Source organism: Rattus norvegicus, chromosome 4 (genome assembly GCF_021556685.1).
Source record: "Rattus norvegicus strain SHRSP/BbbUtx chromosome 4, alternate assembly SHRSP_T2T, whole genome shotgun sequence".
NCBI lineage: Eukaryota > Metazoa > Chordata > Mammalia > Rodentia > Muridae > Rattus > Rattus norvegicus.
The window spans coordinates 79,323,519-79,332,588 of NC_141537.1; the positions used below are offsets into that span (position 1 = coordinate 79,323,519).

Genomic DNA, 9,070 nt, shown 5'->3' on the forward strand with positions numbered 1-9,070 from the left:
TGAGCTATGTAAGTAAGTTAGCAGTAGGGTCTTACTGTCAGTTTTTCAGGAGAGGCCAATATCCTTGGGAATAGCCTGACATGTTTAAGCATTTCCATGGGGCTCCTTTGGCCAACTAGACATAATCCACTTATGCTGTCACAGACTAGGTTTAACCTAGGAGTTGGTAATGTCTTTTATATAATAAATAAAACTCCATTTCTCCAAAAAAAAAAAAGTTCCAAATTCTCTTGTCCTAGTTTTTTTTTTTTTTTTTTTAATTGTAATCATGTAAACCCAGTTGTTCTGGGCATGTTAGGAGTTTAGACATTTTTTGGACACACTGGAACTTTTGTGGTGCTGATAATTGTAACAAAACTTGATCTGCCATGAGCTAGTCTTTGAAGGAGGTTGTTGTTCTTTATTCAAAGCTTACAGGTCATGGGGATCAGGAAGGTTGATTGTTAGCCAGCTGAGAAGCCCGAGGACTCCGCAGAGAGCTGCAGAACCTCAGGTCTCTCTCTGTATGCGTACAGCTAGGATCATGGCTTGCATTTACCTCTGTGAAGGTGCATCTAGGGTCACGACTTGGGATTGCAGGAACGGATGTCGGGGACTGAGTAAAGCAAGGTCACTGCTTCACAGCAGGGCAGAAGCACTTGTGGATGTCTGGGAGATGTATCCAAGTGCTGCAGCCATGGACCTGTAAGTGATACAGAATTACATTGTTTGAATGATCTACGACTGAGATCCGGGGAGAAGAGTGTTCCTTTCCTCATTTCCTCATTGTAAAACGCGCTTTCAAACAGATGCAATCACAAGGGGATTTATAAAAGTATTGGCAGGTTTACACCTGAAGAAGATATGTGACTCAAACATCATGGGTCAAAGTTTTTTTTTTTTTTAAACAATTGCTATATGATCATAGCATAAAGAGTTTAAACAATGTATCTTGGTTCCATGGGTAGTTCATCTTAATAATCTTGTTTGTGATACTTTCAGTAACCAAGAATGGTGTCTGTGGACTTAGCAGTCTCTCGTGGGTTGTGCTGTAACTTTTAACACCAAACCCCAGAGACTTGAGTCAGGTCCCAGCGATGAGATAAGGGGCACTTTTCCTGCCCCAAGTGCCCTCAACTCGTTTTAGGTGTATGCCTGTGTGTGTCATGCTTGTATATGGGGAGAGAGGGTCAGCTTTGGGTGTCATTCTTCAATAGCTATCCACTCTGGTTCCTATTGCTTTCCTTCAGTGTATGTGTGTGCATGTATGAGTGTGGAGATATGTATGGATATATATGTGTGTGTGCTCAGGAGCACTGGTGTGTGGAGGCCAGAGGAGGACTGAGTGTCTTGCTTTGTTACTCTGCCTTGTTGCCTTGAGACAGAGCCCAGGGCAGATGACTAGCAAGCTGCACTGTTTGCCCTGCCTCTGCTCGCTTACAGTACTGGACTTACCAGCACTGGAGACCACCCCAGGCTTTTTACATGAGTTCAGGGGTTTTGAACTCCAGTCCTTATGTCTGTGCTGCTGAACACGTTGTTTTACTAGTTTATTTAAAAACAACTTTTTTTTTTGAGACAAGGTCTTTATATAGCCCTGGTTGTCCTGGAATTCACTATATAGACCAGGCTGAGCCTACACTCCACAGAGATCTGACAGCTCTGCCTTCCTAACAGTGGAATTAGCGACCTGTGCCCAGTATTTAAAATTCTTTTTAAAAGATTCTATTTTTGTTTTAGTTATGTGTATATGTTTGTATCTCAGAGTGCGTTTGGGCATATTAGTACAATGCCACCTCATTTCATTTCTTTTTTTTTTTTTTTTTTCAGAGCTGGGGACTGAACCCACGGCCTTGCGATTGCTAGGCAAGCGCTCTACCACTGAGCTAAATCCCCAACCCCCTCTTTTCATTTCTAAAAAGCTTTTTATTGATTCTCTGTGAGTTTCACATCATGCATCCCAGTCCCACCCATCTCCGTCTCCTCATATCTGCCCTTCACTCTTGTAGCCTCCCCATTACGAAGCCCTTTGAGGTCAGAAGAGAGTGCCAGATCCTGTGGAGCTGAAGTCACAGGCAGCTGTGAGCTGCCACATGTTGGGTGCTGGAAACCAAACTTGAGTCCTCTGCAAGAGCTGCGTGAGCTCCTAACCGCTGGGCTGTTTTTTTTACAGGGTCTTCTGCCTGCATATGTGACTGCAGGCCAGAAGAGGGCATCAGATCCCATTACAGATGGTTGTGAGCCACCATGTAGTTGCTGGGAATTGAACTCAGGACCTCTGGAAGAGGAATCAGTGCTCTTAACCACTGAGCCATCTCTCGAGCCCCTGAGCTGCTGAGCTGTTTTGTTTTTTTTTGTTTTTTTTTTTTTTTTTTTTTTTTTTTTTTTTTTAACAGGGTCTTACTGTGTAGTTCGGGCTAGCCTTGGACTCAGAGATGCACCTGCCTTTTCCTCTCTAGAAGTGGGATTACAGGCCTGTACTGCTCCCCACCCCACTCCCTGCGCCAAACTTTGTCTCTCATTGACCTGAGCTCACTGGTGAGGTGAGAATGACCAGTAAGCTTCTGTCTCTGTCTCCCTCACACTGAGACTACAGGCACACCCTACAGTGCCCAGCACCACACAGTGCCCAGCTTTTTATATTGTGTACCTGGGTTTGAACTCAGATCCTCGAGAACTTTATTGATGGGGCTTTCTTCCCAGAGCCCTACTACCTCTTAACACTTTTCAATCTTCCTATTTTTCCGCCATACTTGAAGTAAGGGAATGGATCAGAGCAAGACAGAGAAAATACTTTTAGCTTTTGGTCTTAATTTATATTGTAAGATATCTAAATGTCTGAGTGAGATAAGTTAAAAGCAAGAACCTTTTCTTCTCTGAATTTATTCACCTTTCTGTGTTAATTTCATGCAGTCTTTTTTTTTTTTTTTCTTTTTCTTTTTTTCGGAGCTGGGGACCGAACCCAGGGCCTTGCGCTTCCTAGGCAAGCGCTCTGCCACTGAGCTAAATCCCCAGTCCCTTCATGCAGTCTTGAACACAGTCCCTTCAAAATGATGACTGCATGGGTGTCTGTGACAACTTAGATTGCCAAATGCCAGTAGATAATATTGATGAATCAGGTCTATTTAAGGTCTAGTTTTAAAGATTTAGAGTATATTCCCAGTAGGGCTTTAAAAAAGTAACAACTTATACTCTTGTATCACATTTTTATAGCTATATATTGTATGTCACACTGGCCAGTGCCCAAGACTGTGGAAGCAAACTTTCCCAGGAGCTGTCTTTCTGCCATAGCCAACAGTGGGCAGGCAAATGCTTTGTTGTGGCCCAGTTTGTCCCCTTACCATCCTCAGTGTAGAGGTAGGGCCACAGAATTCTTTCAAGAAGTTTGCCACCTACAGGAAGGAGGACGACAGTACACCTAATATCGTGCTAAATACTTCAGTGCCTGGAGCTGATGTGTGACAATGAGGAAAGGTGCTTAGGAGGACGAGATACTTGCCCAGAGTTCAGAGGGAAGGAGTATTCAGGGTGGGGGAGAAATATTTATATTATATTACTATCTATTTAACATAGTAATATAAATAATTGTTTTAACTAAATAAATACATGAATAATATATAACAATTAATATAATGTATAGACTATATATATATACATATATATATATATATATATATATATATATATATATATATGTACTTGCTCAGAGTTCAGCGGGAGGTACTGTTCAGGGTGGAGGAAAAATAATTATTTATATATTTACTATATCTATATAGTATGCTAGGAGCAATCTACCTGGGTGCAACAATCTGCCTGGTCAAGAGTGATGAATATTGAAAGCATGCATGAGGACACAGAAATCCGAAATAACTCGAGAGTAAGTGAAACTTTCCTGTAAGCGTCTCGTTGGTTTATCAAGGCACACATTCTATATTTTCTTTTTTAAACAGAGACTAAGGAGTGCTGGGACTTGAGTCAATGGCTAGGGAACTGGAGTGTTTCCGGGCCTATTCATACCCTCACACTGATTAGAACTCTGTGTCCTAGAGTCGTACCTTTGCAGTAGTTTCAAGGCCCGGTTCCAATATGCAGAGCATTGTGGTTAAGAAACAGATCCTGGGTCGGGGGTGTGGCTCAGTGATTGCTGCTGAGACGTGAGTGAATCGCCACCCCTGAAAAGAAGAAAGAGGAGAAGCAGGAGCGAATGTGTCCTGGAGAGAATCGCCGATGCTGGGCCGAGCCGGACCCAGTAACCGGCTGAGGCTTAGAGGCTGCTTCCCCGGTGGTCTGTGAATGTATTCGTCATTGAGACACCAGTGTGGGGAGACGGTTTGCAATGTATACACAGTTCAGGGGTGAGCCCCGACAGACCCTCTGGATTGGACCTGTTGTTTGATTTTTAAACTAACACATTTTTGAGCGTCTTCTTGAAATTTCAAAGCTTGCTGGCTCAGCCTTTTTTGTGTCTAGAGGAGGCCATGTGACACTGTTCTGGTGAGAGACACTGAAAACCTTTTCCAGGGAGGTTTCTGGGAAACTCAAACTGACCAAAGGACAACAAAGTTGGTGACCCTCCTATTCTCTTCCTTGAATTTGGGTGTAATTTCTGAAGACATTAACTATTCATGCAGCCATGTCAAAACGCCCTGAGCCAAGGCCAGTAGCTGCCCTCCACTTTTGCTGAGTAATAAGAAAAAAACAAAACAAAACAAAACAAAACAAAACAGAAAACACCTTTGCCAAAAGTTATGCTTAAGCCACTGCCAGTTGGACTTTTCTGTTATTTTGCAGAGAGAGCATTCCTAATCTCTACGTCCTTGCACAACGGACAGGACTCTTATCTCAACATTTTCTGAGGATTAAATGGACAGAACATCTAACAATTACTTGCGTAGGCAGCTCTCATAGCTCTCTGTCCATCCTTCCTCCTGAAACAACTTAGCCATGTTTTAGAAGAAAACTGCAGCTGGATCTTGTCTGGAACACTACACCAAAGTGCGGTACTGTCATGAGGAGAGTGTTAGTTTTGTATAAAGTGACAGAGAGTCAGGATTACGCTTTCTGGCCTGTGTGTCTGTCTTTCTGCATAAGTTACCAGCACCTTCCCAGAGAGTGCATAACTGGACTGAGCCTGTTCAATTTCCCTCTGGATTCACTAAACCCTCCTTGCCTTCCCAGACACTCCCTTGCCGGTTTTCTACAAGCTCACAGGGCCCGGCTTTTCCTGTCTTTGTTAATTTAGCTGCAGAGCTAGGTCCTCACAAAGTTTAAGACTGGCATCGGCAAACAGGGGTGACTGGAGCGAGCTTTGTGGATACTCTTTCCCTAACCCGTGAACCTCATCTTCGGATTGCCTATGTATCTAATATTGAATTATTTTTGGCCTTAAATAGTCTCTATAAAAATACATGCATACTTGGGAGGCTTCTGTGGTGGTCTGAATAAAAATGGCTCCCCTGGACTCATAGAAAGTGGCAATATTAACAGGTGAGGCCACTGGAGGAGGTGTCTTATTAGGGCAGAGGGCTTTGGGGTCTCAGATGCTCAAACTAGGTTTAATGTGGCATTCACTTCTGCTGCCTTTGGATGAAGTTGTAGAACTCTCAGCTTCTTCTCTGGCACCATGTCTGTCAGTGTGCCAACATACTTCCCACCACGATGACAATGGACTAAACCTCTGAACTGTAAGCCAGCCTCGATTAAATGTTTCCCTTTATAAGAGTTATCATGTCGGACTGGAGAGCTGGCTCAGTGGTTAAGAGCTCCGACTGCTCTCTTAGAGGTCCTGAGTTCAATTCCCAGCAACCACATGGTGGTTCACAACCATTTGTAATGGTATCCGAAACCTTCTTCTGGTGTGTCTGAAGATAGCTACAGTGTACTCACTCTACAGTGTACTCACATACGTAAAATAAAAAAAAGAGAGTTGTCATGGTCACGGTATCTCTTCACAGCAGTAAAACCCTAATGAAGACAGCGTCTAAGCTGAATGGCTTAGTTATGACAATGTAGTGAAATGTATTTGATAAAGAGAGGTAGTTAAAGTGGGACTGGGACCTGCCTCAATATGTGTATGTACATATATGTAGATCTGTAGAAAGCATTTTTATTATATATATGCATACATCCACATATATACATATATGAGCTTGTGTGTGTATGTGATTGTGTATGTATATGTCTATGTGATTGTGTGTGTAATTGTAATTGTGTGTGTATGTGATTGTGTGTGTGTGTGCTTAGTGCACCTTGGGTGTTATTCCTTAGGTACAATCAGCAGTTCAGTTCACAGCTCGATCCTCTTGCTAACACTTCACTGATACACCAGCAGTCCAGTTCAGCAGTGTCAGGTTAGCAACAGCGGTGATATGACCTAGCAGAGACAGCCAGGGCTCAGCCTCGGCTTGAGTTAGCAGGAGGAGGAGCCTGAGGGACACCAGGAGGAGTTCTCGGCTGTGCCTCTCTCAGAGAAATGAAGATCATCGAATACTCGAGATCTACAAGTGTTGCACAGCTAGCTATACCAGCAAGCCAAGCTCTGCCTCCATCACCCTGTGGAGTCCTACTTATACACTCCAAACTTTGAGTGTCCTCCACTGGTCTTGCCTCAGCATGTGCATTCAATCAGCCTAGTCCTCAGAGTCCCAACAAATGCAGCTCAACTACGCAATGTGTCCTTTCACGTGTTTGCTTTAACAGAACATCCTCTCTCTGGTGTCTGCTTCAGTGACATTCCTTCACAAGTCTGCATTGGTTTTTCACCTGTGTCCACTCCAGGACAACACTCCTTCACACGTTTGCCCCAGCAAAACACCATTCAACACAACTGACTCTCCAAAGAGCCCTTACATTTCCACTTCGCGTACCCTCGATAGCCAAGAAATTCTGAGCAAAAAGAGTACTGGCAAAAGTATCCCCATGCCTGATGTCATGTCTTATTACAAAGTAATAAAGGCAGCATGCTGCCAGCATGGAAACCGGCATGGAGACCAGTGGGGTGAGACAGAGATCCCAGCTCTTCCTGTAAGCCGCCAGAGGTGACCTGTGGAGATGGCTCACTACTCCCTTGACCCAGAAAACCCCACAAAATCATGCAAATCAAGAGGCTCAAACCTTCGTGTTCACTTTAAGAACACCTGGGAAACTGCCCAGGCCATCAAGGGTATGCATATCCGCAAAGCCACCAAGTATCTGAAGGATGTCACTTTAAAGAAGCAGTGTGTGCCATTCCAGCGGTATAATGGTGGAGTCGGTAGGTGCGCCCAGGCCAAACAGTGGGGCTGGACACAGGGACGGTGGCCAAAAAAGAGTGCTGAATTTTTGCTGCACATGCTTAAAAATGCAGAGAGTAATGCTGAACTTAAGGGTTTGGATGTAGATTCTCTGTCACTGAACACATCCAGGTGAACAGGCACCTAAGATGTGCTGACAGACCTACAGAGCTCGTGGCCAGATTAACCCATACATGAGCTCCCCCTGCCACACTGAGATGATCCTCACTGAGAAGGAACAGATTGTTCCAAAGCCAGAAGAGGAGGTTGCATAGAAGAAGAAGATATCACAGAAGAAACTGAAGAAACAATAACTCATGGCAAGGGAATAAATTCAGCATAAATAAATGCAGATAAAGAAAAAAAAAAGACAGAGATCCCAGAAACAAGGCCATGCAATTAGGAGCTACCTGCTTTTTTGATAAAGATATAAAATATATACACTAGAGAAAAGATAGCCTCTTCAACAAATGGTGTTTAGGAAGCTGGATGTCTACATGCAAAAGAATGAAACTGTCCTCATTTTTCACCCTACATAAAACAGCTCCAAATGGATCTTCAAAAACCTCAAAATCATATCTCAAAGTCTGAAATGCATAGGTAAATGAAAATTAAAACAACTTTGAGATTTCATTCCATCCAATCAGAATAGCTGTTCATCAAGAAAACCAAATACCAGTACTGGCAAGGCCATGGAAGAGAGGAGCCCTTCTCCACTGTTGGCAAGGGTGAAGCCTGTGCACACACAATGGACAGTAGTGTGGAGGCGTCTCAGAAAGCTGAAACTAGAGCTACTGTATGCCCCAGCTATACCATTTCTGGGCATATATCCTAAGGACTCCATATCTTACTATAGACACACTCACGCAAATTTACTGTGTTTTATTCAAAGTAACTAGGAAATAGGATCAGAGTAGATGTCCACAAGCTGCTGCGTGATAATGAAAATGTGGTTTGTATACACAATGGGATTTTATTCAGCTGGAAAGAAAAATAAAACTTGCAGGTAGATGAACAGTAAAATATTGTATACAGGGAACCTAGACCCAGAAAGACAAATGTCACATGTTCTTTCTCAACATGGATCTGAGTTTCAAACTTCATATTTATATACCTAAAATGGAGTGTCTGTAGAGGTCAGTAACCAGAAAGTTTCCACAAGAGGGGAGGGAAAGAGGTCTCAGTGTCTGGAGGGAATAGTAGAACACATGTGATTGGACAGGGAGGGGATATGGGGAGTTTCAGTAGGGATGAGGTCACGGGCAGGGGTGACTTAGTAGAAACTACTGATGAATGAAAAAGCCTTACAGAAATCTAACACTTCGTATGCTAATTAAAATAACTTTAAAAAGGGTTCTGAATGAAGGGCTGATAACCATAAGAACTTTAAGAAGTTGAACAGCGAGAACTCCCAATTCTAGTACTTGGGAAGTAGAGGCAGGAGGAGCCCAAGTGTGAAAACAGACTTGATAGCATGGTCTAAATCAGCAGGGCTCACATAGTGAGTGAGACTTCTCAAAATCATTACCATCCTGACCAGGCTGGGGACATGGCTCAGTTGGCAGAGCCCTGAAGTGGAAACACACTGCTGGGAACCAGCCACAACTGACCTGCAGCATTTGAGTAGCTGTGAACCTCGAATCTCTAAAAATCCAATCATCTGTTAAGCAAGAAGAAGATTAACAAAGGATGTGAAATCCAGTCCATAGAGAGCTTCAATGTTTGAGGATTCTTTTCTCCCGAGTAATGGTGGATTTCTTACCCCTTTCAGCTTGCCAGAACAACTTAGAGCTAAGTTACTAATGGATCATAATCCCATT

At 43.3% G+C, this 9,070-nt stretch overlaps 1 pseudogene; it reads left to right on the plus strand.

Annotated features, from left to right (window-relative positions):
* Nucleotides 1-7,016: 7,016 nt before the first annotated feature.
* LOC148006269 (large ribosomal subunit protein uL22 pseudogene) lies at nt 7,017-7,582 on the plus strand (annotated as a pseudogene).
* Nucleotides 7,583-9,070: the final 1,488 nt, after the last annotated feature.